This window comes from Delphinapterus leucas, chromosome 5, assembly GCF_059928025.1.
Source record: "Delphinapterus leucas isolate spDelLeu-1000000601 "Yukka" chromosome 5, BTC_Dleu_Yukka2, whole genome shotgun sequence".
NCBI lineage: Eukaryota > Metazoa > Chordata > Mammalia > Artiodactyla > Monodontidae > Delphinapterus > Delphinapterus leucas.
Window position 1 is genome coordinate 1761569 of NC_143133.1, and position 27321 is coordinate 1788889.

The 27321-nt window shown below is 40.0% G+C and overlaps 1 protein-coding gene across 6 annotated transcripts in view; it reads left to right on the forward strand.

Annotated features, from left to right (window-relative positions):
* The window catches only part of FAM193A (family with sequence similarity 193 member A), a 174156-nt gene that overhangs the window by 577 nt on the left and 146258 nt on the right, over window positions 1–27321 (forward strand). The window contains exon 1 of one of the 6 annotated variants that reach the window (XM_089911409.1): window positions 19–446. The exons of the other annotated variants lie outside the window; for them this stretch is intronic. The gene's annotated coding sequence lies outside the window, so the exon portion shown is untranslated. Of the gene's footprint in view, window positions 1–18; window positions 447–27321 lie in introns of those variants that run through there. 6 annotated transcript variants of the gene reach the window in all.

Below are 27321 nucleotides of genomic sequence, written 5' to 3' on the forward strand. Positions count from 1 at the left end.
GGCGGGGGCGGGGGCCACGGGCGAGTGGCGCCCTGACAGCCTCCTGCGGGACCGGCGGGGACCGCGGGCCGGGGTGGGAGGCGCCGCCGACCCGCACCCCGAGCCTCGGGCCAGGCTGCAGCGCGCCAGGTGCCGCATCTCCCGGGAGCGCGGCGCCGCCTGCCCACCTGCACGGCGCTGTCACGGATCCGGGCTGGTGCCGTGTCGCCCCGCGCCGAGGTCGTCCTTGAGGTTACTCGGGTGCAATTCCAGAATAATTGTGAGTCAGGTGACGAGCGGGGCTTCCCTCGCGGTGCCCACCTCCTCCACGCCTGGCGAATGATCATCGGGAAGTGCCTCCTAGAAGTTTTCTTGTTCTTCTCCAAACGGTCATTTGAAAGATACCTGACAGTCTTCGGAGGTGGCGGCCCTGGCTCTTCGCCTCTGCTTTTAAAAAGTTTTTAGAGGTAATTGGTGGTCTGGTTACCCAGGTATATATTTAGGGTTTGAACTTAAGGAATTTGAGTAGTAATTTTTTCTGTTTTGGTTTTGAAGGCAGCTAGCACACACTGCCTTTGCCAGTTGTGGATTGCTGCCACTTTTATTCCGCTCTTGGTCACAACACTTTACAAGACACGGTACTGGTACGTGGGTATGCAGTTGGCAGTCATTTCCACTCATTCAGTTGTCTCCTGAAAGATAATGGGTTTTTTTCAAAAGTTATGTTGTTAGGACTGTTAAATTAAGTTGTTTTAAAGACATTTGCAACAGTAACAACAAAAGCCTCATCAGGAGTATTTATTTGTGTGCCAAATTCCGAGATAGAAATTGTTTTATGCGGGATTCTAAATGTTGTGTTGGAAACGATATGTAGTGAGAGCAGATAAGGAATCATTGTATATGGCATGGCTCTCTGATGCTTATACTATTATACGAATACACAGTGTTCTCTGCAGTTGGAGCTTCCTTTAGATTATGTTGTCAGATTTGTTTTGGGTGCTGGGTTGTAGCCCTGGAGGTTGCCATTTTCCAGTACACTGGAGAGCGAAACAGGTGTAGTTCTTGGGATCCAGGGTGAGGCTTATGCATTTGCATCGATGGAGTGTAAATTAAGGGCAGTGTTTGTTGCTGCTGGGGAGGGGAGGCTGGGAGGTCTGCCCAAACAAATGCTTTACAAAAGTGTTTATAATATTGGCTGTAGTTGGGTGTAAAATACACCCCTTTTTATTGATTTAGTAAAAATTCTTATGCTAGCCTTTCATACCATTATTTCAGGTTTAATAATTCCCCATTACTTTGCAATATTTGGCTAAAATAACCGTTCAGTTATTCTTTTTTCTAATTTTTTTTCATAATTCCTTTTATTTATTTATTTTTGGCTGTGTTGGGTCTTCGTTGCTGTGTGCGGGCTTTCTCTAGTTGCTGAGAGCGGGGGCTACTCTTCGTTGCAGCGCGTGGGTTTCTCACTGCGGTGGCTTCTCTCGTTGTGGAGCATGGGCTCTAGGTGCGCGGCTTCAGTAGTTGCGGCACACGGGCTCAAGAGCACAGGCTCAGTAGTTGTGGCTCACGGGCTCCAGAGTGCAGGCTCAGTAGTTGTGGCGCACGGGTTGAGTTGCTCCACGGCATGTGATATCTTCCCGGACCAGGGCTCGAACCCGTGTCCCCTGCATTGGCAGGCGGATTCTCAACCACTGCGCCACCAGGGAAGCCCTCAGTTATTATTCTAATCACACTTTTGAAGTCACATAACCATACGCCTAGTATTATTTTTGTTTGACAAGACTGTTTTCTATTAAACTTACGAATCCAGGGTTTTGACCATGACCCACTATCAGCAGTAAAATATACCAGACACACTCACAGCAGGTTTTACAGAACAATACTCTGATACTTTTTGATCTTTTCTTTTTTGTTCAATTTCATTAATAAAATGCTGGTTGTATTTTATTAATGAATTATTAACATTATTTTACTTATGTACTGTTGAGTTGTGACCTGAACCTTTAAAAACATTCTCTTTTACTATATTTTAAAGTTTTAAAGCTATGTCTTTAGTTTTAAAATTTCTTCACAAGTGTTTTAATAATAGTGCATCAAAGATACTCTTTATGGTAACAGGGTGATGCCAATCACAAAAATTCTTCATGTAATTCTGAAACCTCTGAATTGTTTCCCTACAGATGGTGAGCTTTTTGGGACACCTTATCTAGGGCAGAACAGGCACCCAAGACAGTGTTTGTCAACAAGTAATGGTGAATGGGTGCTGGCCCTGCATTTCCCAGAGAGGCTTATGACTCTTGGGGTGCATGTTTCCATTTCATATTGGGTCACCGGGGCAGAAGGTGTCTAAGAGAAGTAAGAGTGTAAGGACTGTCTTGATTCTCAGGAGGGGTCTTAGGCCCACTGCCCAGTGTGCTGGGCACAGCACTGAGCGTTAGACCCAGGACCACCTTCATCAGAGGCGGCTTCTGAGGCAAAGAGGGCATTTTTGCATGTAGGTGGCTTCTACAAAGAAATGAGGGCTGTAGGATAAGTAGGAAAACGTAACTTAGCTTATAGAGTCCTTGGCCCACAACAAAACTCTGGTGTACAAAGCTCAGGGGACACAAACTTGATAGGTTCTGTGCCCTCAGGCAGAGCCTCACAGGCTGTGGTTTTCTAGGTGGTTTGGCTTCCGGCTCCTAGGGTTGTTGGAAGAATTAAGCACGTGGAGGCTGGAAGGTGCTTACACAGTGCCTAGTGGCACACAGCGCTGTGCATGTGCTTGATGGCTGTTTTCAGGAGGCTGGCCTGGCTTGCTTTATAGGGCTCTGCTGCAGGATGTTATTGTTGAAGCGTTCCCACTTGTGAAATGATGACGTAAAAATGATGACATGCGTCTCGGACAAGTCCCGCTCTTAACAGCCTAGTGTGCTGGTCTGCTCTAATGTGACAATAAAGGGTTAGCCCTGAGTAGAAACTTGGTAGGTGAAGGATATCATGAAAATATCTTACTTTTTTGCATTTCTATTTTAAAATGTAATTTGCATAGTGTTCATGATGTATTAAGAAAGAGAAAAGCTTACAAAATAGAAAACAGTGTTTGTGGGAATTTCCTGGGGGTCCAGTGGTTAGGAATCCACGCTTTCACTGCTGAGGACCCAGGTTCAATCTCTGGTCCGGGAACTAAATCCTGCAAGCCGCATGGCATGGCCAAAAAAAAAAAAAAGAAAACTGAATCCTGCAGGCGGCATGGCATGGCCATTTTTGTAAAGTGTCTGTGTGTATATATATTTGCATAGGAAGGTCTAATAGGGTATACACATCAAAATATTTTGTGGTGGAAGTTCTGATGGCTTTCTTTTTTCCTTTTGGCACATGCCTCAAGCTTTAAGACTTTTCTACAATGAATATTACTTATGGCCAAAAAGGTGAATGATACTTTTACAACCTGATATTACCAACAGTTTTTCAAATAAAACTGATTTTGGCTTTTCCCACTCTTTAACAGTTAAACATTTAGGTATTTACACACAATAAAAATATTTATACCATCAGAATTCTGTAGTTGAATCGGTGTGCAAAATTAAGTCATACACATATTATTTACCAAAATTTTTGTATTGTGGAAATTGATCCATGTTATTAGCTGTTGGGATATCAAATTACATAAAATTTACACTTTTGGAGAGCTCAAATGGGAATTTAGGACTATTTTTGTAATGCTGTTAGAGGTTTATAAAAGGAAACTGTTTGGGGTAGGGATCAAAGTACATTTCGAACAGTGATATTACAGTCAGAGAAACATGTAGTGTAGGGAGCATTTGTAATAACGTAAATCCTCTTTCATTGCTGAAAAGGTGGCAAGAAGGAGATAATGTTATTAATGTTTAAAGGCCACCATACAGTGTATCCTGTGGTCAGCTGGTGTGATTATGTATCTTGGGGTATACTGGGATGCACTTAGAGGCCTTCCCTGTGTTGTAGAGATAGCTGCCGTGACGAAATGAGGTTTAGTCATTACTGTCTAGTGCACATTTGCCTTAGTGACCTGAGGAAGTAAAGATCTAGAACCTTATGTGATTTAGCTAAGTTTGACAGTGGGTAAAGCTGCAGAGAGCATCCCTGTGATGCAGTATTCTGTGTATGTGTACACCCATGGGACCAATATTTCAACATCCAGAATATAGATAAAGAATATTCCCAGTATGCTAGAATGTGCCCTTGTTCTCTTCCTCGTCATCCCTACCACTTTCTCATGTGTTTTGCCTGTTTTTGAATTTCACTTAAAAGTACTCTGTGCTGGTGCTGTTTGGCTGAACATCATATTTGAGATGCATCCGTGTTGTTGATGTAGCAAGTCATCATTCTTTTCCATGGCATGCAGTTTTCCATTGCGTGAATATTCCACAATTTATCCATTCTAATGTTGATGGACATTTGGCTTATTTTATTTTATGGCTGGTATGAATCAAGCTGATATGCACATTCCTGTACATGTTTTTGGTGGATAAGAGTGTTCCTTTTTGTTGAGCATATACCCTAAGTGGATTTGCTAGGTATACATGTGGTTTGACTCTAGTAGATACTGCCAGAGAGGTTTTCTAAGGGGTTTTACTGTACGCTAATCAAAAAAATTAACGTGTAGTAAAATATATTTTGTATGTATATATATTGGGCTTGTGGCATGTGGGATCTCAGTTCCCTGACCAGGGATTGAACCTGGGCCACAGTAGTGAAAGCCTGGAATCCTAACCACTAGGCCACCAGGGAACTCTCCCGAATTTATATTTTTTGATGTGCAGTTGTTTGGACTTTAACACACGTGATTTCATGTACCACTGTCAGGATACAGAGCAGTTTCATTACCCAGAAAGGCTCCCTCCTGCTGTTCCTGTGCAGTCACACTCTTCCCCCACCCCTAAACTCTGGACAGCCACTTACTGTGCATTTGTCTTCTGGGGAGGTCATATAAATGGAATCATACAGTATGTAAGTTTTTTTTTTTTTGATGTGGACTATTTTTAAAGTCTTTATTGAATTTGTTACAGTATTGCTTCTGCTTTATGTTTTGGTTTTTTGGCCGCAAGTCATGTGGGATCTTAGGTCCCCGACCAGGGATCAACCCCCACCCGAAGTCTTAACCACTGGACCACCAGGGAAGTCCCTAGTATGTAACTTCCTGAGGCTGGTTCCTTTCACTAAGCTTAGTCACTTTGAGATTCATCCAGGTTGTTGCAGGTATGAGTAGTTTGTTCCTTTTTACTGTCAAGTATTCTGTTGTATGGATGTACCACAGTTATCCATTCTCCCATTGGTGGACATTGGGCTTCTGTTAGTTTTTGATGATAATAAATAGAGCTGCTATAAAACATATGTGTACAGGTTTTTGTGTGACAGTAAATTTTCATTTCTCTAGGGTAGATACCAAGGAGTGGGAGCAGGGTCATGTGGTAACATTATAAGAAACTGCCAGACTATTTTCCAGAGTGGCTGCACCATTTCGACTTCCCACCAGCAATGATGAGAGTTCAGTTGCTCTGCATCCGTGCTAGCACTTGTTATTGTCAGTAGATATTATTTTAACCATTAATAAATAGGTGTGTAGTGGTGTTGTGGTTTTAATTTACATTTCCCTAGTGCCAATTATTTTTAAAAAATTAATTTTTGGCTGCGTTGGGTCTTCATTGCTTTGCGCGGGCTTTCTCTAGTTGCGGCAAGCGGGGGCTGCTCTTTGTTGTGGTGAGTGAGCTTCTCATTGCGGTGGCTTCTCGTTGCGGAGCACAGGCTCTAGGTGCGCAGGCTCAGTAGTTGTGGCTCTCGTGCTCTAGAGTGCAGGCTAAGAAGTTGTGGCGCATGGGCTTAGTTGCTCCGCAGCATGTGGGATCTTCCTGGACCAGAGATTGAACCATGCCCCCTGCATTGGCAGGTGGATTTTTAACCACTGCACCACCAGGGAAGTCCCTCCCTAGTGACTACTGTTATTGAACACTTTTCACTTGTTTATTTGCCATTCTTGTATACTCTTGGGTGAAGTGTTTAAGACTTTGCTTATTTTTATTTATTTATTTATTTTAGGACTTTGCTTATTTTTAATTGAGTTGTTTTATTTTCTTAGTTTTGAGTTTTGAGAGTTCTTTATAATTCTGGTTATGAGTCCTATGTCAGATTTGTGATTTGCAAACATTTCCTTTCAGTCTGTAGCTAGTCTTTTTTTTTTTTTTTAATATGTATTATTTATTTGGCTGCACCAGGTCTCAGTTGCGGCATGCATGTGGGATCTAGTTCCCCGACCAGGGATAGAATCCAGGCCCCGTGCATTGGGAGCACAGAGTCCCAACCACTGGGCCACTAGGGAAGTCCCGGTAGCTAGTTTTTATACTTTATTAACTGTTTTTTGGGTTTGTTTTTTTTTTTTGCGAAGAAAAAAAATTAAATTTTGATGAAGTTCGGCTTCCTAGTTATTTTTTTGGGTCCTACTTTTTGGTATCATGTCTAAGAACTCTTTCTTTTGTAAAACCTCATAAAGATTTTATTCCTATATTCTAAAAATGCCATAGCTGTACATTTAGGTCTATTATTTATTTTGAGTTAATTTTGTATAAGGTATCAGATTTGGGTAGGGGTTCTTTTTTTTCTCCCCCCATATAGTTGTCAGGTTTGTTCCAAACCCATTTGTTGAAAGGATACCCTTTGTCCATAGAATTGACTTTTCACTTGTGTCAGAAATCAGTTAACCTTATTTGTGTGGGTTATTTCTGGACTGTATTCTGTTCCATTGATCTATGGGTTTATCCCATTGCCTATGCCACATTGTCTTAATTACTGTGAGTCTTAAAAAATTAACAAGGTGATTCCTCCAACTTAAAAAAAATTGTTTTTGCTATTTAGTCATTTTGCTTTTCCAGGTATTTTAGAATCAGCTTGTCTGAGTCTACAGATAATTCTGCTGGGCTTTGATAGGAGTAGCCTTAAATCTGTAGATCAATTTGATGGAGAATTGACACGTTAACAGTGTTGAATCTTCCAGTCTGCGAACATTGTGTGTGTTTCTATTTATTTGATTATCTTTGATTCTTTTTTAAATTGAGATAGAATTTATGTATAGCACATCTTTGATTTCTTTCATCAGTGTTTCATAGTTTTCAGCATACACATCCTGTACATGTCTTTTAGATTCATAAATTATTTCATTTTTTTTTCAACTTTTGTAAATGGTGTTTTTAAGAATTTCAGTTATTTTTTATTCATTGCTGGTATATAAAGACGTGATTAATTTTTGTGTTCAACTTCTGTCTGTTGATCTTGCTAAAATCACATATTCTGAAGAGTTTTTTTGTGGATTTGTTTAGGTTTTCTGTGTAGGTAATTGTGTCTGTGAATAGTGAATTTTTTTGTTTCCTATTCTGTATGCCTTTTATTTCTTTTTCTTTCTTTATTGCACTGGATAGGGCTTTTAGTACAATTTCCTTGTTTCTGACTTTAGGGGGAAAGCATTCAGTCTTTCATAATAAAGTGTGATGTCTATTGTAGATTTTTTTGTAGATGCCCATTATTATGTTGAGGAAGTTTCTATTTCTAGTTTGCTGAGAATTTTCTCAATAGGTGTTAAAATTTGCCAAGTGGTTTTTGAATCTATTGATATAACCGTGTGTTTTTTCTTTTTTAGTCTGTTAATGGGGTAGATCACATTTTTGATTATTGGATATTGAGCCAGCTTTGCATTCCTGGAATAAACCCTGCTTGATCGTGGTATATTACTCGTTTTAAATTAATTGCTGGATTCACTTTACTAATATTTTGTTGTGCTTTGTTGTATCTATTTTTTATAAGATATACGTAAGTAGTTTCCTTATATTGTCCTTGCCTGGCTTTGGTGTTAGTATAATGCTGGCCTCATAAAGCAAATTAAGAATCGTTCCCTTCTATTTTAGTAGTTTGTGCTTTTCAAAGAATTGTTTCATTTCAACTTAGTTGCTGAGTTTATGTGTGCAGAATTGTCGGTAGTGTTCCTTTTATCCTTTTAATGTCTGTGGAGGTCTGTGTCCTCTCTTTGATTCCTGATATTGGCAATTTGTCTTCTCTCTTTTCTGCCAGTCTTGTAGAAGTTCCTCAAGTTTTTAATCTTTTTAAAGAACCAACTTTTAGTTTTGTTGATTTTTTTCTATTATCTTTCTTTTTTGATTTCTTTTTTTTTTTTGCGGTACGCGGGCCTCTCACTGTTGTGGCCTCTCCCACCGCGGAGCACAGGCTCCGGACGCGCAGGCTCAGCAACCATGGCTCACAGGCCTGGCCACTCCGCGGCATGTGGGATCCTCCCGGACCGGGGCACGAACCCGTGTCCCCTGCATCGGCAGGCGGACTCTCAACCACTGCGCCACCTGGGAAGCCCTCATTTCATTATTAAAAAAAAATTTTTTTTTTAAATTTTTATTTTATTCTTTGCCTTATTTCTTTCTTTGGGTTTATTTTGATTTTTCTTTTCTGATTCCTTAAAGTAGAAGCTTAGATTATTGATTTGAAACTATTTTTCTTTCCTAATATACATATTCTCAATATACATATCTTTATATATATATGTGTGTGTGTATATATACATATATATATGTATATATACACATGCTATAAACTTCCCTCTTAGCCATAATTTAGCTTCATCCCATAAATTTTGGTATGTTGTACTTTCATTTTCATTCAGTTTAAAACATTTTCTAATTTCCCTTGAATCTTTCTGTTTCACGGGTTATTTAAAAGTATGTTCTTGAATTTCCTGTTATCATGTTTCTGTGTGCTAGTCTAATTCCAGTATGGCCAGAGAACATGCTTTTATGATTTTAATTATTTGAAGAATTTTAAGGTTTTTATGGTCTATCTTGGTGAGTATTACTTATGCACTTAAAACATGTATATTCTGCTATTATTATTTTAAATTATTTATTTATTTATTTTTGTCTACATTGGGTCTTCATTGCTGCACGTGGGCTTTCTGTGGTCACGGTGAGTGGGGGCTACTCTTCGTTGTGGTGCGCAGACGTCTCATTGTGGTGGCTTCTCTTGTTGCGGAGCATGGGCTTCAGTAATTGTGACACGCGGGCTCAGCAGTTGCAGCTCGCAGGCTTAGTAGTTGTGGCACACGGGCTTAGTTTCTCTACGGCATGTGGGATCTTCCTGGACCAGGGCTCGAACCTGTGTACCCTGAATTGGAAGGCGGATTCTTAACCACTGCGCCATCAGGGAAGTCCCTATTCTGCTATTATTGAGTGGAATGATCTCTCAAATGTCAGGTAGATTTTTTTGTTTAATGCTATATTCCTTCCTTTTAAAAATTTGTATTAGTGTATAGTTGATTTACAATGTTGTGTTAATTTCAGGTGTACAGCAGAGTGAATCAGTTATGCATCAATTCTATATTCTTGATGATTTTTTGTTTACTAGTTCTGTCAATTGCTGAGAGAGGAGTGCTGAAGTCTGGCTAAAATTGTGGATGTCTTCATTTCTCCTTACAGTTTGTTTAGTTTTTGCTTCATGTACTTTGAAGATCTCATGTTTGGTGCATATACATATATGTTTGTTGTGTCTTCTTGGTGACTTGACCCTATTTTTCATTTATGTTCCTCTTATCCCTGGTAGTTTTCTTGGCTCTGAAGACTGCTTTGTCTGATACTAGCATAGCCATTCCAGCTTTCTTTTAATTGGTATTTGCATGGTATATGTTCTTCTTTTCCTTTTTACTTACCTATATACTTTTATTTGAAGTGAGTTTCTTATAGACAGCTGCTTGATTTTCATTAATCATTCATATTCATATTTTCATCTTTACTTGTATTTCATTTACTTGGAATATGTTTATTAACTTGAGGCCTTTTTTCCTGGCTTGATTACTAATTGAATATCTATTTGGTGCTAGTGTGGGGTGCTTCTCTGCATTGTATGACTCTCTCTGTTGGACTTTTTTTTGACTCTGTAGGCTTTCTGAATACAGATGGAGACACAAGGTGACTTTATTTTAGAGACCATATAACCAGAATGAGCTGAAATTGAATAATTTGTATTTCATGAGCCTACGAGACTTTTTTTTTTTAACAGTCCAAATCAATGTTAGTTTCTAGGTTGTCTTAGAGTAATTCCAGTAATATTTGTGGCATTGAATTATCACACCTCCTGTGGAAATTAACTTTTTCTCATTCATAGAACACAGAGAACATTTTTCTCTTGATTTGAGTACATTATTAGTTACATCTTGAAACTGAATGAGAAGTTAAGGAATTTAACTTCCGATGGCCCAGGGTTTTTTTTAACAACCTTTTTATTTTGGAGTAATTTTAGACTTACAGAAAAGTTTCCAAGTTAGTATAGAGAGTTCTCATAGCCCCTTCAACCAACTTTCCCTAATGTTGACGTCTCCCTTAACCTTTGTATATTTGTCAAAACTAAGGAATTAAAATTGGTACAATATTGTTAACTACAGACTTTATTTGGGTTTCACTGATTTTTCCACAAATTACCTATTTCTGTTCCTGGATTGAATTCAGGACACCACATTGCATTTAGTGATTTAGAATTTTAATTATTTTTAGCTGCCTCATCTATGAAATGGGAATATTGGTTTTTATTTTCCTCAAGAATGTTCTACAAAAGCAAATTAGTACTTACGTTTAAAATATAGTAGTAATATTATATTAATTTTATTTAGTTTTAAATTGTATTTATTTTTGGCTCCATTGGGTCTTGGTTGCTGCGCGCGGGCTTTCTCTAGTTGCGGTGAGCAGGGGCTACTCCTCGTTGCGGTGCGCGGACTTCTCATTGCGGTGGCTTCTCTTTGTTGTGGAGCACAGGCTCTAGGTGCATGGGCTCAGTAGTTGTGGTTTGCGGGCTCTAGAACGCAGGCTCAGTGGTTGTGGTGCACGGGCTTAGTTGCTCCATGGCATGTGGAATCTTCCCAGACCAGGGCTCGAACCCCTGTCCCCTGCATTGGCAGGCGGATTCTTAACCACTGTGCCACCAGGGAAGTCCCTATATTTATTTTAAAATTCAGTGAGATCGTTAACTATTTAATAGTTTGCGACAAGCTAATTTTTTTCTCTAGAGGTGCTTGGCTGTTATTCCACTGTGGTGAAAGTAGCCCAGCAAGGGAAACACTGTCTACAAGTTCCTGCTGAGAGCTTAGCCCCCTCTTTAGAGATTACTGAAGGGGGTGACCTGTCAGTGCAGGTACATCCCTAGTTGATGCTCAGGACAGCTTAGAGAAGGGAGTTACCAGCCCTTTGCCAAAGCTGTTTGGTTGCCTTGGATAAAGACATTCCATAAGTGAATTCTTGACTTTCTTTATAATATTGTTGTTGGTTTCTGTTTTTAAAAGCATAAAAAGCAGCATTACTCATTAAGTGGTTTAAATTGTAGTTACTGTCAATATTCTCTGTTATTTTTTTTCGTTTGGCTGCGCTGGGTGGCTTGCAGGATCTCAGTTCCCCAACCAGGGACTGAACCCGGGCCACAGCAGGGAAAGCGCCGGATCCTAACTGCTAGACCACCAGAGAACTCCCCAATATACTCCTTTCCTTTAAAAGAACAATTGTATCTCACTTTTAAAAAGAAAAATAGCAAGGTTGGATCTGTCAACCAGTCATTCCAATTACATGCCTCTCTGCAAACCATGATTTGATACTCCTTTATGCGTTTGCACATTTACTGATGCCCGTACCAGTGTTCCAGTTGGAATGCTGGGATTGGCAAATCATAGACTCATAGAACTTTAGAACTGGGCGGGACAACAGCAGAACACACATTTATTGCTGAGACAGTATTTGCTAGCTGAGGAAAGTGAGGCCCAAAGAGTTGACTTTGAAAACTTCTTTTAATTGTCCTAGGGAGGGTCCTCTCTTGTACCTTTCAGCTCCTGGTGGCGTTCATTACTTATCAGTAGTCACCCAAGATATAAAATCCTCCTGTTATTCTAGTCTTGCTTATTCTCATCCCAGTCTGTACGTCTTGTCTGTCTCTAAGTCAGGCTTTGCTACTACTTTCTTCACCTTTTCTACACATAAACCTGCCGCTGGCCTGAGTAGCTGGAAGCCTTCCCTTTTCTTTGATGCCACCTTCACTTGCTCTTCCTACGGCGCCTCGTCTGCCAGACTGGCTGACGGACAGGTTCTCATCCTTCTTGCTCCTAGCTAGCTTCCTTCTGCCTTGTTGTTCCGCTGCTGCCGCCACCTTTGTCTGGCACCACGGTAGCCATGTTGCTCTGCCTGTACGGTGCGGCCTGCACAGTGTGAACGGCCGTGTCTGCTGTGCCTTTCCCGGTGCTGCTTCTGAGCAGTGTTTCTCTGCCTTCACTGCCCAGTTAACAAGCCGTCTCTCCAGGAGGAGGTCATGTGCCGTCCGTCCGTGTGGGAAGTGTTGCCTTCAGCACCCTAGGCCAGGCTGTTGCCTCCCTCTGGGTTCCCTTGGTACCTGTCCTTAGCTTGGCCACAGCCCTGGCTTAGGCTGGATTGCACTCCCTGGGTTATTGGAATGTTTTCTGTAAACCGTGCTCTGTGGCTTACTTGGTATATAGTACATACTCAGAAAACGCTGCTCTGGGATCCAGGCCAGCTGATGTGAGCTCCTGCGATTTCTCCCTCTTTCCCTTTTTTCTGAAATGTGTTGTCCTTGTCTTCTAATTTGGAAGAAAGCATTTGTCCTTTTTTTCAAAGTTAATCCTATACTCCAGAGGTTCTTAACTGATAGATTTGAGTGAGTCTGTTAACCCATGGGAACTCAGGGCAAAATTTGTGTGTGAATATGTTACTTGAGGGTCTTTTCCAAAGCTCTCTGTCCTTTCTCTCCTGGGTCTTGAATCTTTCCTCCTCTACCGGGTTGTTTTCCATTCAGATTTTGAGTTTACCGTCTTCCCTTTCCCCTCAGTCTGTCTCTTGACCTTGCTTAACCATTTTAGGCACATTTCTGTCTGGCGTTGTCCTACCCATTGCTGTCAAATCACTTGAAATAATGGGTAATGATACTGGTTAATACTGCTTCTACTTCCTTCACCCTCAACTCCTGTTTTCCTCCCTGATCTAGCTCTTTCATCTACCACTTTAATCAGCCTTCCCAGAGGTCATTAAGTGATCATACTTAAAAAATGCTGTAGTTGTTTTTAAATTCTGATAGCCTTTGAGCTTGTTGCATCTGACCTTGATCATAATACCTTTCTGGAACTCTCTTTTGCCTTTCTTTGTATGGCCGTGTCCTGGTTCTTCTCCCCCCACACTTAACAGCACTCACCTTGTTACAGGTGAGTCTATGTCCCGTTCTTCCTCTCAAGTTCAGACTTACACTTGATATTTTTACCATGTGTTGGTAGAGATTTCTGATCATAGTTAGAAACTCACATGGTTGATTAAGTCTGCCATTATGGTTGTGCTCACTAGAATGATGGCGGAGGCCTGTGTTCCCCTCGTCTGTGCCAGGTGAACTCAGCTTGTCCACGTTTAGACTAAACTCTTCTTTCCACATTACAAAGTAGTGGTTAGCTATTACTGGTTTGTTTGCTAGAAAGTTTATCAAGAGAAGCTTTTTTCTAAAGATCTCAGGCCAGTTGTATGTGGTTGTACATTGGACACATCTCTCAGGTAAGAAGATTGTGCTAGATAATCTTGACGTTCTTTACAACTTTATGATTCTCTGGTTGTCACTCCTTTGGTCACACACTTTGAGAGACCACGCATTGCCCACTGCAAGGGTCTCTAACGTGTGGTATACGTCAGAGGCCCACGCGGAGTAAGTAAGGTGCTCCTTGGTGCTGCAGGAAGAGCATGTTAGTGTAAAGACATCACACTTCACGGATATTTGTATGTGTGTCGAGACCGACACCCTCACTTGATCTGCACTTCAGAATCATGAGTCTTGCGTGGTTTCTGAGGTACCTTGAGTCAATAGAGGATGTTTGTTCACTTAACGGAGTGTTGCCGCCTATGACAGTTAATGAGTGTTCACTAAGTACGTTCATGACTTCTGCTGTCTAGTTTTAATTAAACTGGTCCTCACAAAACAGGCAGTCTTAAAAGAAACCCTGGATTGGAGATACTGCCCATAATGAAAGCATATGAAACAACAAGGAAATTGATGGCAGAGCCACCGCTACTACTTCCTGCACAAACTATTAACCATGTAATGAGGTTGAGAAAATGATCTCAGCAGAACTAATAATTGACTCTCAAAGATTATTAGAAGTGTGGAGTTATATCCACTTTTTTTTTTTTTTTTTTTTTGCGGTATGCGAGCCTCTCACTGCCGTGGCCTCTCGCGCTGCGGAGCACAGGCTCCGGATGCACAGGCCCAGCGGCCATGGCTCACGGGCCCAGCCGCTCCGCAGCATGTGGGATCTTCCCAGACCGGGGCACGAACCTGTGTCCCCTGCATCAGCAGGTGGACTCTCAACCACTGCGCCACCAGGGAAGCCCTATATCCACTTTTATTAATGACTAATCATGTCCAAAGTGGTTATCTTTTTAAAAAATTTATTTATTTCATTTATTTTTTGCTGCGTTGGGTCTTCATTGCTGCTGCGCGCTGGCTTCCTCTAGTTGCAGTGAGCGGGGGCTACTCTTTGTCGTGGTGCGCGGGTTTCTCATTGCGGTGGCTTCTCTTGTTGCGGAGCATGGGCTCTAGGCGCGCGGGCTTCAGTAGTTGTGGCTCGCGGGCTCTAGAGCGCAGGCTCAGTGGTTGTGGCGCACGGGCTTAGTTGCTCCGCGGCATGTGGGATCTTCCCAGACCAGGGCTCGAACCCGTGTCCCCTGCATTGGCAGGCGGGTTCTTAACCACTGCGCCACCAGGGAAGCCCCAAAGTGGTTATCTTGTCTTGAGATTTAGAGAAGGAAAGTATATAGCCTTCACAGTCAGCAGAATATTTACAGACTAAGCATCTGGAAGAGAAACAGCACCTATGCATTTTGCAGCAGTGTTTAAAGTCATATAATGTTCCATCGAGTACTTTATAAAATTTCATTAAGCTTAAGGATAAACTCCTTCTGAGGCAACTTACATTTCTATAAGGTTCAGTTGCAGGAGCAACTGCAGCCAGTTTTGCACAGACAGGCATTTAATACGGAGAATCAGGAACATACAACATTTTGGAAAGGGCTGGTGGAACAGGGTCTCTAGGCTGCGCTGCTGAGAATGATTTGCAGAACAAAAGTACTTTACTCAGCCATGGAGCTGGTCAAGCTAATCCAGAGCATCTTCTGTACTTGTCTAATACTAACAGACAAAAGGGCCACACGCACGCACTGGGAAATCCAGCTCTTCCAGCTGGGAGTGAAGGAGTAGGCAGAAGGGCTGAATAATTCCCGGGAAGCAAAATGGCAACAAAATAAACACATTCCTTTGATAGCAAATACTTTTGGGGTATTCATAGAATATATTGCAGAAGATTTGCAAGAAGTAAATTATTAGAATAAATGATGTGTGGAGGGTTTGCCCTGGGATGATGCAAACACCGTTGTTTCTTAACAGTTTTCAGCTTATGCTTTTTGGTAGATTCAGATTGAGTACTTTTGTGTGTGTGTGAGCTGCTGAATAGCCTAGAGCATATATATTCTGAAACGACTTCTTTAATAAGCAGGGTTTTGTGGGAAAACTAGCTATAACCAGTGATGGAGCAGCCACTGTAATTTAAAAAAAATTCTTGGATAGGGTAGGACTGCAGCAAGAACAGCACACGTGAAGGTTATTCACCGCATGATGCATAGAGAAGTTCTTAAAGCAACGAATTGAAGCCAGAAGCACAGAAGGGATCAGCCTGAGACCTTTACAAAGTAGTAAATCTTTACAGTGTTTATGATGAGATGGGGAGTAACTATGAAAATACTTGGCAAGACACAGAGCTTTGCTGGTTATCTTGTGGCAAAATTGAAAGCATTGCCTATTCTGAGGTGAACTGAGTGTTTTTCTTTTACTTAAGGACAAGTGGTCTAAATTTGCGGACCTTTTCTGTAATGAGCGGCTGTCAGTGGAAAGCTACCTAGCAAATTTAGTATTTTTGAGAAAATAAATACTTAATCTGCTTTCTCAAAGTAAAGGTGACATTTTAACAATGAGTAGAAAATTGCTTTTTGAAAGAAACTCTTGCTTTAGAGAGCATTTTGAAATTGGATATATAGAGTTGTCTTTGTTATTTGTTTTGTTTTGCTAAGAATAATGTAAATAGTCATTTTACTGCACCCTCAAACTTGGAAATGAACTTTTAGCCTGTTTTAAAATTTCCTGTTAACACTTAATTTTAACCTTATTTTTTAAAAATACAAGAATGTTTTGCTTCCTGATTCTGTGTAAGAACAAAGAACTCGATGATTAAGATGGAAATTGACTAGCTGAATTTCAACAAAAATCCTTGTGCAATTGATTGATAGGATTGAAAATTGACTAACATGATTTAGTAAATACAGCCAGCAGTGTATTTCTTCCGTTTAGATCTGTGTGTCTATAAGGGAGAAGCACCATTTTCAGTGAAGACTGGCAGTAAAGCTAGCTTTCTAAATAATTGAATTTATAGTGCTCCAGAAATCTGGTTTTAACACAAACATACCAAGATTTTAAAAAATAATAAAGTACATTCAGTCACACTGGTTTTCTTAAAATTTTTTCTCATGAGTTTTTGTGATATAAAATGTTTTCAGTATTAATAAGGAAAGACAAATTTGCAAAAATACAATTTTGTTTTTATGTTATTGTATGTTTCTAGGTTTGAGTGTATTTTTTATTACATGTAAATTACATTCATCAACTGAGTCTGAGTGCCTTCTTTGCTTCTGGTAATAGATGCAGGATGACCTCAAAGCCATACCCTGTGCCCTTCCAGGACATACAGGCTGTTATGTGGCTGCTCAGGTCTTCCTGACTGGACTCCTCCCACAGGAGTGCCACGTGCTGGTGACCAGGCAGGACCTTTCGCCAGCTGGGTCCCTTCTTCCTTTCTCCCGTCATCCTGTGTTTTCTCACACCTCATTTGGATCTTGGCTCCCCACTTTTGCTCTCCAGGAAAGCTTTTCTTTCACTTCCTCTCTTTTCTCACCCTCACCCTTCCTTCCAGTTCTGCCTCCGAAGACTCCTACGGTTCTTCAGGGCGAACCTGATGCTTCCTTCTCCATTCTGCGTACCCTGATCCTCTCTCAGCTACAGCTGTTAGCTCTGTGACATGTAACATGTTTGTATGTACCTGCACATTTATTGTCTTTTACTAGATTGGAAGTTTATTAAATGCAGAAAAGTTTTAAGGGCATTGTAACCTTGTTCGTAGCCCAATAAGTGTTTTGTTTTGTTTTTTTTAACATCTTTATTGGAGTATAATTGCTTTACAGTGATGGTTAGTTTCTGCTGTATAACAAAGTGAATCAGCTTTATGCATACGTGTATCCCCATATCCCCTCCCTCTTGCGTCTCCCTCCCACCCTCCCTATCCCACCCCTCTAAGTGGTCGCAGAGCACCGAGCTGATGTCCCTGTGCTAAGTGGCTGCTTCCCACTAGCTATCTGTTTTACGTTTGGTAGTGTGTATACGTCCATGCCACTCTCACTTCATCCCAGCTTACCCTTCCCCCCTCCCCGTGTCCTCACGTCCCTTCTCTACGTCTGTGTCTGTATTCCTGTCCTGTGCCTAGGTTCTTCAGAACCTTTTTTTTTTTTTTAATTCCATATATATGTGTTAGCATACGGTGTTTGTTTTTCTCTTTCTGACTTACCTCACTCTGTATGACAGACTCTAGGTCCATCCGCCTGACTACAAATAACTCAATTTCGTTTCTTTTTATGGCCGAGTGATATTCCATTCTATGTATGTGTCACATCTCCTTTTTTTTTTTTTTTTTTTTTTTTTGCGGTACACAGGCCTCTCACTGTTGTGGCCTCTCCCGTTGCGGAGCACAGGATCTGGACGCGCAGGCTCAGCGGCCATGGCTCATGGGCCCAGCTGCTCCGCGGCACGCGGGACCCTCCCAGACCACGGCACGAACCCGCGCCCCCTGCATCGGCAGGCAGACCCCCAACCACTGCGCCACCAGGGAAGCCCTGTCACATCTTCTTCATCCATTCATCTGTCGATGGACACTTAGGTTGCTTCCACGTCCTGGCTATTGTCAATAGTGCTGCAGTGAACACTGTGGTACATGACTCTTTTTGAAGTATCGCTTTCTCAGGGTATATGCCCAGTAGTGGGATTGCCTAGAGCATATATATTCTGAAGTATCGCTCTCTCAGGGTATATGCCCAGTATATACCCTCAGTATATACTGGGCATTTGCGCAGTATATGGGTATCGCTTTTTGAAGTATCACTTTCTCAGGGTATATGCCCAGTAGTGGGATTGCTGGGTCATACTAGTTTTTTAAGGAACCTCCATACTGTTCTCCATAGTGGCTGTATCAATTTACATTCCCACCAACATTGCAAGAGGGTTCCCTTTTCTTCACACCCTCTTCAGCATTTATTGTTTGTAGATTTTTTGATAATGGCCATTGTGACTGATGTGAAGTGATACCTCATTGTAGTTTTGATTTGCATTTCTCTAATGATTAGTGATGTTGAGCGTTCTTTCATGTGTTTGTTGGCAGTTTGTATATCTTCTTTGGAGAAATGTCTATTTAGGTCTTCTGCCTATTTTTCGTTTGGGTGTTTGTATTTTTGATATTGAGCTGCATGAGCTGCTTGTATATTTTGGAGATTAATCCTTTGTCAGTTGCTTCGTTTGCAAATATTTTCTCCCATTCTGAGGGTTGTCTTTTCGTGTTTTTTATGGTTTCCTTTGCTGTGTAAAAGCTTTTAAGTTTCATTAGGTCTCATTTGTTTACTTTTGTTTTTATTTCCATTACACTAGGAGATGGGTCAAAAAGGATCTTGCTGTGATTTATGTCATAGAGTGTTCTGCCTATGTTTTCCTCTAAGAGTTTTATAGTGTCTGGCTTTACATTTAGGTCTTTAATCCATTTGGAGTTTATTTTTGTGTATGGTATTAGGGAGTGTTCTAATTTCATTCTTTTACATGTAGCTGTCCAGTTTTCCCAGCACCACTTATTGAAGAGGCTGTCTTTGCTCCATTGTATTTCCTTGCCTTCTTTATCAAAGATAAGGTGACTTTATGTGCATGGGTTTATCTCTGGGCTTTCTATCCTGTTCCATTAATCTATATTTCTGTTTTTGTGCCAGTACCATACTGTCTTGATTACTGTGGCTTTGTGGTATAGTCTGAAGTCCAGGAGCCTGATTCCTCCAGCTCCGTTTCTCTTTCTCAAGATTGCTTTGGCTATTCAGGGTCTTTTGTGTTTCCATACAAATTGTGCAATTTTTTTGTTCTACTTCTGTGAAAAATGCCATTGGGAGTTTGATAGGGATTGCACTGAATCTGTAGATTGCTTTGGTTAGTATAGTCATTTTCACAGTGTTGATTCTTGCAAGCCAAGAACATAGTGTATCTTTCTATCTGTTTGTATCATCTTTAATTTCTTTCATCAGTGTCTTATAGTTTTTTGCATACAGGTCTTTTGTTTCCTTAGGTAGGTTTATTCTTAGGTATTTTATTCTTTTTGTTACAGTGGTCAGTGGGAATGTTCCCTTAATTTCTCTTTCAGATTTTTCACCATTAGTGTATAAGAATGCAAGATATTTCTGTGCATTAACTTTGTATCTACTTTACCAAATTCATTGATTAGCTCTAGTAGTTTTTTGGTAGCATCTTTAGGATTCTCTATGTATAGTATCATGTCATCTGCAAACAGTGACAGTTTTACTTTTTGTTTTCTGATTTGGATTACTTTTCTTTTTCTTCTCTGATTGCTGTGGCTAAAACTTCCAAAACTGTTGAATAATAGTGGTGAGAGTGTGCAACCTTGTCTTGTTCCCGATCTTAGAAGAAATGCTTTCAGCTTTTCACCATTGAGAACAATGTTAACTGGGTTTGTCATATATGGCCTTTATTATGTTGAGGTAGGTTCCCTCTATGCCTACATTCTGGAGAGTTTTTATCATAAATGGGTGTTGAATTTTGTCAAAAGCTTTTTCTGTGTCTATTGAGATTATCATATGGTTTTTATTCTTCAATTTGTTAATGTGGTGTATCACATTGATTGTCTTGTGTATATTGAAGAATCCTTGAATTCCTTGGATGAACCCCACTTGATCATGGTGTATGGTACTTTTAGTGTGCTGTTGGATTCTGTTTGCTACTATTTTGTTGAGGATTTTTGCACCTGTGTTCATCAGAGATATTGGCCTGTGGTTTTGCTTGTATGTGTGATCTCTTTGTCTGGTTTTGGTACCGGGGTGATGGTGGCCTTGTTGAACAAGTTGGGGAGTGTTCCTCCCTCTGCTATTTTTTGGAAGAGTTTGAGAAGGGTAGGTGTTATTAGCTCTTCTCTAAATATTTGATAGAATTCGCCTGTGAATCCATCTTGTCCTGGGGTTTTCTTTGTTGGAAGATTTTTTTTTTTTTTCCCTGCGGTACGCGGGCCTCTCACTGCTGTGGCCTCTCCCATTGTGGAGCACAGGCTCCGGACGTGCAGGCTCAGCAGCCATGGCTCACGGGCCCAGCTGCTCCGCGGCATGTGGGATCCTCCCAGACCAGGGCACGAACCCGTGTCCCCTGCATCGGCAGGCGGACTCTAAACCACTGCGCCACCAGTGAAGTCCTTGTTGGAAGATTTTTATTCACAGTTTCAATTTCAGTGCTTGTGATTGGTCTGTTTATATTTTCTGTTTCTTCCTGGTTCAGCCTTGCAAGGTTGTGCTTTTCTAAGAATTTGTCCATTTCTTCCAGGTTGTCCATTTTATCGGCATATAGTTGCATGTAGTAATCTCTCATAATCCTTTGTATTTCCGCAGTGTCAGTTGTTCCTTCTCCTTTTTATTTCTAATTCTGTTGATTTGAGTCTTCTCCCTTTTTTTCTTGATGAGTTTAGCTAATGGTTTACCAATTCTGTTTATGTTCTGAAAGAACCAGCTTTTAGTTTTATTGATCTTTGTTCTTGTTTACTAAATTTCTTTTTCATTTATTTCTGATCTTTATGATTTATTTCCTTCTGCTAACTTTGGGGTCTTTTTGTTCTTTTTTTATCTAATTGCCTTAGGTGAAAGGTTAAATTGTTTATTTGAGATTTTTCTTGTTTCTTAAGGTAGGATTGTATTGCTATAAATTTTCTTCTTAGAACGGCTTTTGCTGCATCCCATAGGTTTTGGGTCATCATGTTTTCATTGTCATTTGTTTCTAGGTATTTTTTTATTTTCTCTTTGATTTCTTCAGTGATCTCTTGGTTATTTAGTAGTGTATTGTTTAGCCTCCATGTGTTTGTATTTATACAGTTTTTTTTCTGTAATTGATGTCTAGTCTCATAGCGTTGTGGTCGGAAAAGATACTTGATACGATTTCAGTTTTCTTAAATTTACCAAGGCTTGAGTTGTGACCCAAGATACGGTCTATCCTGGAGAATGTTCCATGAGCACTTGAGAAGAAAGTGTATTCTGTTGTTTTTGGATGGAATGTCCTATGAATATCAATTAAGTCCACCTTGTTTACTGTGTCATTTAAAGCTTGTGTTTCCTCATTTATTTTCATTTCGGATGATCTGTCCATTGGTGAAAGTGGAGTGTTAAAGTGCCCTACTATTATCGTGTTACTGTTCATTTCCCCTTTAATGGCTGTTAGCATTTGCCTTATGTATTGAGATGCTCCTATGTTGGGTGCATAAATATTTACAATTGTTACATCTTCTTCTTGGATTGATCCCTTGATCATTTTATAGTGTCCTTCTTTCTTTCTTGTAATAGTCTTTATTTTAAAGTCTGTTTTGTCTGTTATGAGAAATGCTGCGCCAGCTTTGTTTTGATTTCCATTTGCATGGAATATCTTTTTCCATCCCCTCACTTTCAGTCTGTATGTGTCTCTAGGTCTGAAGTGGGTCTCTTGTAGACAGCATATATATATGGGTCTTGTTTTTGTATCCATTCAGCCAGCCTGTGTCTTTTGGTTGGAGCATTTAATCCATTCACAATTAAGGTAATTATCGATATGTATGTTCCAATTACCATTTTCTTAATTGTTTTGGCTTTGTTTTTGTGGGTCTTTTCCTTCTCTTGTGTTTCCTCCCTAGAGAAAGAAGTTCCTTTAGCATTTGCTGTAAAGGTGATTTGGTGGTGCTGAATTCTTTTAATTTTTGCTTATCTGTAAAGGTTTTGGTTTCTCCATCGAATCTGAATGAGATCCTTGCTGGGTAGAGTAATCTTGGTTGTAGGTTTTCCCCTTTCATCACTTTAAACATGTCCTGCCAGTGCCTTCTGGCTTGCAGTTTCTGCTGAAAAATAAGCTGTTAACGTTATGGCAGTTCCTTTCTATGTTATTTGTTGCTTTTCCTTTGCTGCTTTAAAAATTTTCTTTGTATTTAATTTTATTTTGAATTTTATTTTATTTGATTTTTTATACAACAGATTCTTATTAGTTATGCATTTTATACATATGGTATATATGTCAATCCCAATTTCCCAATTCATGACCCCACCCCACCCCACCCCACCCCACCCCTCCACTGCTTTCCCCCCTTGGTGTCCACATGTTTGTTCTCTACATCTGTGTCTCAATTTCTGCCCTGCAAACCGGTTCATCTGCACCATTTTTCTTGGTTCCACATATATTTGTTAACATACGATATTTGTTTTTCTCTTTTTGACTTACTTCACTCTGACAGTCTCTGGATTCATTCACGTCTCTACAAATGACCCAATTTCATTCCTATTTATGGTTGAGTAATATTCCATTGTATATGTGTACCACATCTTTATCCATTTGTCTGTCGATGGGCATTTAAGTTGCTTCCATGACCTGGCTGTTGTAAAGAGTGCTGCAGTGAACATTGGGGTGCATGCGTCTTTTTGAATTATGGTTTTCTCTGGGTATATGCCCAGTAGTGGGATTGCTGGGTCATATGGTAATTCTATTTTTCGTTTTTTAAGGAACCTCCATACTGTTGTCCATAGTGGCTGTATCAATTTACATTCCCACCAACAGTGCAAGAGGGTTGCCTTTTCTCCACACCCTTTCCAGCATTTGTGGTTTGTGATTTTCTAATGATACCATTCTAACTGGTGTGAGGTGATACCTCATTGTAGTTTTGATTTGCGTTTCTGTAATAATTAGTGATTTTGAGCAGCTTTTCATGTGCTTGTTGGCCATCTATGTCTTCTTTAGAGAAATGTCTATTTAGGTCTTCTGCCCATTTTTGGATTGGGTTGTTTGTGTTTTCAATATTGAACTGCATGAGCTGTTTATATATTTTGGAGATTAATCCTTTGTCCATTGATTCATTTGCAAATATTTTCTCTCATTCTGAGGGTTGTCTTTTCGTCTTGTTTGTAGTTTCCTTTGCTTTGCACAAGATTTTAAGTTTCATAGGTCTGATTTGTTTTATTTTGTTTTTATTTCCATTACTCTAGGAGGTGGATCAAAAAAGATCTTGCTGTGATTTATGTCAGAGTGTTCTTCCTATGTTTTCCTCTAAGAGTTTTGTAGTGTCTGGCCTTACATTTAGGTCTCTAATCCATTTTGAGTTTATTTTTGTGGATAGTGTTAGGGAGTATTCTAATTTCATTCTTTTACATGTAGGTCTCCAGTTTTCCCAGCACCATTTACTGAAGAGACTGTCTTTTCTCCATTGTATATCCTTGCCACCTTTGTCATAGATTAGTTGACCATAGGTGCGTGGTTTTATCTCTGGGCTTTCTCTCCTGTTCTATTGATCTATATTTCTGTTTTTGTGCCAGTACCATATTATCTTGATTACTGTGGCTTTGTACTATAGTCTGACGTCAGGGAGTCTGATTCCTCCAGCTCTGTTTTTTTCCCCTCAAGACTGCTTTGGCTATTTGGGGTCTTTTGTGTCTCCATACGAATTTTAAGATTTTTTGTTCTAGTTCTGTGAAAAATGCCATTGGTAATTTGATAGGGATTGCACTGAATCTGTAGATTGCTTTGTGTAGTATAGTCATTTTCACAATATTGATTCTTCCAATCCAAGAACGTGGTGTATTTCTCTTTGTATCATCTTTAATTTCTCTCATCAGTGTCTTATAGTTTTTTGCATACAGGTCTTTTGTCTCCCTATTCCTAGGTGTTTTTTTCTTTTTGTTGCAGTGGTAAATGGGAGTGTTTCCTTAATTTCTCTTTCAGATTTTTCATTATTAGTATTTAGGAATGCAAGAGGTTTCTCTGCATTAATTTTGTATCCTGCAACTTTACCAAATTCATTGATTAGTTCTAGTAGTTTTCTGGTGGCAACTTTAGGATTCTCTATGTATATAGTATCATGTCATCTGCAAACAGTGACAGTTTAACTTTTTCTTTTCCAATTTGGATTCCTTTTATTTTTTTGTTCTCTGATTGCCGTGGCTAGGACTTCCAAAACTATGTTGAATAATAGTGGTGAGAGTGGACATCCTTGTCTTGTTCCTGATCTTAGAGGAAATGCTTTCAGTGTTTCACCATTGAGAATGATGTTTGCTGTGGGTTTGTAGTATGTGGTTTTTATTATATTGAGGTAGTTTCCCTCTGTGCCCACTTTCTGGAGAGTTTTTATCATAAATGAGTGTTGAAATTTGTCAAAAGCTTTTCCTGCATCTATTGAGATGATCATATGGTTTTTATTCTTCAGTTTGGTAGTATGGTGTATCACATTGATTTGTGTATATTGAAGAATCCTCTCATTCCTCAAATAAATCCCGCTTGATCATGGTGTATGATCCTTTTAATGTTTTGTTGGATTTTGTTTGCTAGTATTTTGTTGAGGGTTTTTGCATCTATGTTTATCAGTGATGTTAGTCTATAATTTCCTTTTTTTGTGGTATCTTTGTCTGGTTTTGGTATCAGGGTGATCGTGGCCTCGTAGAATGCGTTTGGGAGTGTTCCTTCCTCTGCAATTTTTTGGAAGAGTTTGAGAGGGATGGGTGTTAGCTCTTCTCTAAATGTTTGATAGAATTCAGCTGTGAAGCCATCTGGTCCTGGGCTTTTCTTTGTTGGAAGATTTTTAATCACAGTTTCAATTTCGTTACTTGTGATTGGTCTGTTCATATTTTCTGTTTCTTCCTGGTTCAGTCTTGGAAGGTTATACCTTTCTAAGAATTTGTCCATTTCTTCCAGGTTGTCCATGTTATTGGCATAGAGTTGCTTGTAGTAGTCTCTTAGGATGCTTTGTATTTCTGCGGTGTCTGTTGTAACTTCTCCTTTTTCATTTCTACTTTTATTGATTTGAGCCCTCTTCCTCTTTTTCCTGATGAGTCTGGCTAATAGTTTATCAGTTTTGTTTATCTCTCAAAGAACCAGCTTTTAGTTTTGTTGATCGTTGCTATTGTTTTCTTTGTTTCAATTTCATTTTTTTCTGCTCTGATCCTTATGATTTCTTTCCTTCTGCTAACTTTGAGTTTTGTTTGTTCTTCTTTCTCTGGTTCCTTTAGGTGTAAGGTTAGATTGTTTATTTGAGATTTTGCTTGTTTTTTGAGGTAGGCTTCTATTGCTATAAGCTTACTTCTTAGAACTGCTTGTGCTGCATCCTGTAGGTTTTGGATCATCGTGTTTTCATTATCATTTGTCTCTAGGTATTTTTTTATTTCCCCTTTGATTTCCTCAGTGATCTTTTGGTTATTTAGTAACGTATTGTTTAGCTTCCATGTATGTGTGTTTTTTATGTTTTTTTCCCTGTAATTGATTTCTAATCTCATAGCATTGGGGTCAGAAAAGATGCTTGGTATGCTTTAAATTTTCTTAAATTTACTGAGGCTTGATTTGCGACCCAAGATGTGATCTGTCCTGGAGAATGTTCCGTGCGCACTTGAGAAGAAAGTGTAATCTGCTGTTTTCGGATGGAATGTCCTATAAATATCAATTAAATCTGTCTGGTCTGTTGTGTCACTTAAAGCTTGTGTTTCCTTATTAATTTTCTGTTTGGACGATCTGTCCATTGGTGTAAGTGAGGTGTTAAAGTCCCCCAGTATTTTTGTGTTGCTGTTGATTTCCTCTTTTATAGCTGTTAGAAGTTGCCTTATGTATTGAGGTGCTCCTGTGTTGGGTGTATATATATTTATAACTGTTATATCTTCTTCTTGGATTGACCCCATGATCATTATGTAGTGTCATATCTTGTTTCCTGTAATAATCTTTACTTTAAAGTCTGTTTTATCTGATATGAGTTTTGTTACTCCAGCTTCGTTTTGATTTCCATTTGCATGGAATATCTTTTTCCATTCCGTCGCTTTCAGTCTGTATTTGTCCCTAGGTCTGAAGTGGGTCTCTTGTAGACAGCATATATTTGGGTCTTGTTTTTGTATCCATTCAGTGAGCCTGTGTCTTTTGGTTGGAGCATGTGATCCATTCACGTTTAAGGTAATTATCTATATGTATGTTCCTATTACCATTTTCTTAATTGTTTTGCATTTCTTTTTGTAGGTCCTTTCCTTGTTTTGTGTTTCCCAGTTAGAGAAGTTCCTTTAGCATTTGTTGTGGAGCTGGTTTGGTGGTGCTGAATTCTCTTAGCTTTTGCTTGTCTGTAAAGCTTTTGATTTCTCCATCGAATCTGAATGAGATCCTTGCCGGGTAGAGTAATCTTGGTTGTAGGTTCTTCCCTTTCATCACTTTAAATATGTCATGCGCCTCCCTTCTGGCTTGTAGAGTTTCTGCTGAGAAATCGGCTGTTAACCTTATGGGAGTTCTCTTGTATGTTATTTGTTGTTTTTTCCTTCCTGCTTTCAATAATTTTTCTTTGTCTTTAATTTTTGCCAATTTCATTACTGTGTGTCTTGGCGTGTTTCTCCTTGGGTTTATCCTGTATGGGACTCTCTGTGCTTCCTGGGTTGGGGTGGCTACTTCCTTTCCCGTGTTAGGGAAGTTTGCAGCTATAATCTCTTGAAGTATTTTCTCGGGTCCTTTCTCTCTCTCTTCTCCTTCTGGAACCCCTATAATGTGAATGTTGTGTTTAATGTTGTCCCAGAGGTCTCTTAGGCCGTCTTCATTTCTTTTCATTCTTTTTTCTTTATTCTGTTCCGCAGCAGTGAATTCCACCATTCTGTCTTCCAGGTCACTTACCCCTTTTCCTGCATCATTTATTCTGCTGTTGATTCCTTCTAGTGTATTTTTCATTTCAGTTATTGTATTGTTCATTTCTGTTTGTTTGTGTTTTTTTTTTTTTTTTTTTTTGAGGTAGGCGGGCCTCTCACTGTTGTGGCCTCTCCCGTTGCGGAGCACAGGCTCCGGACACGCAGGCTCAGCGGCCATGGCTCACGGGCCCAGCCGCTCTGTGGCATGTGGGATCCTCCCGGACCGGGGCACGAACCCGTGTCCCCTGCATCGGCAGGCGGACTCTCA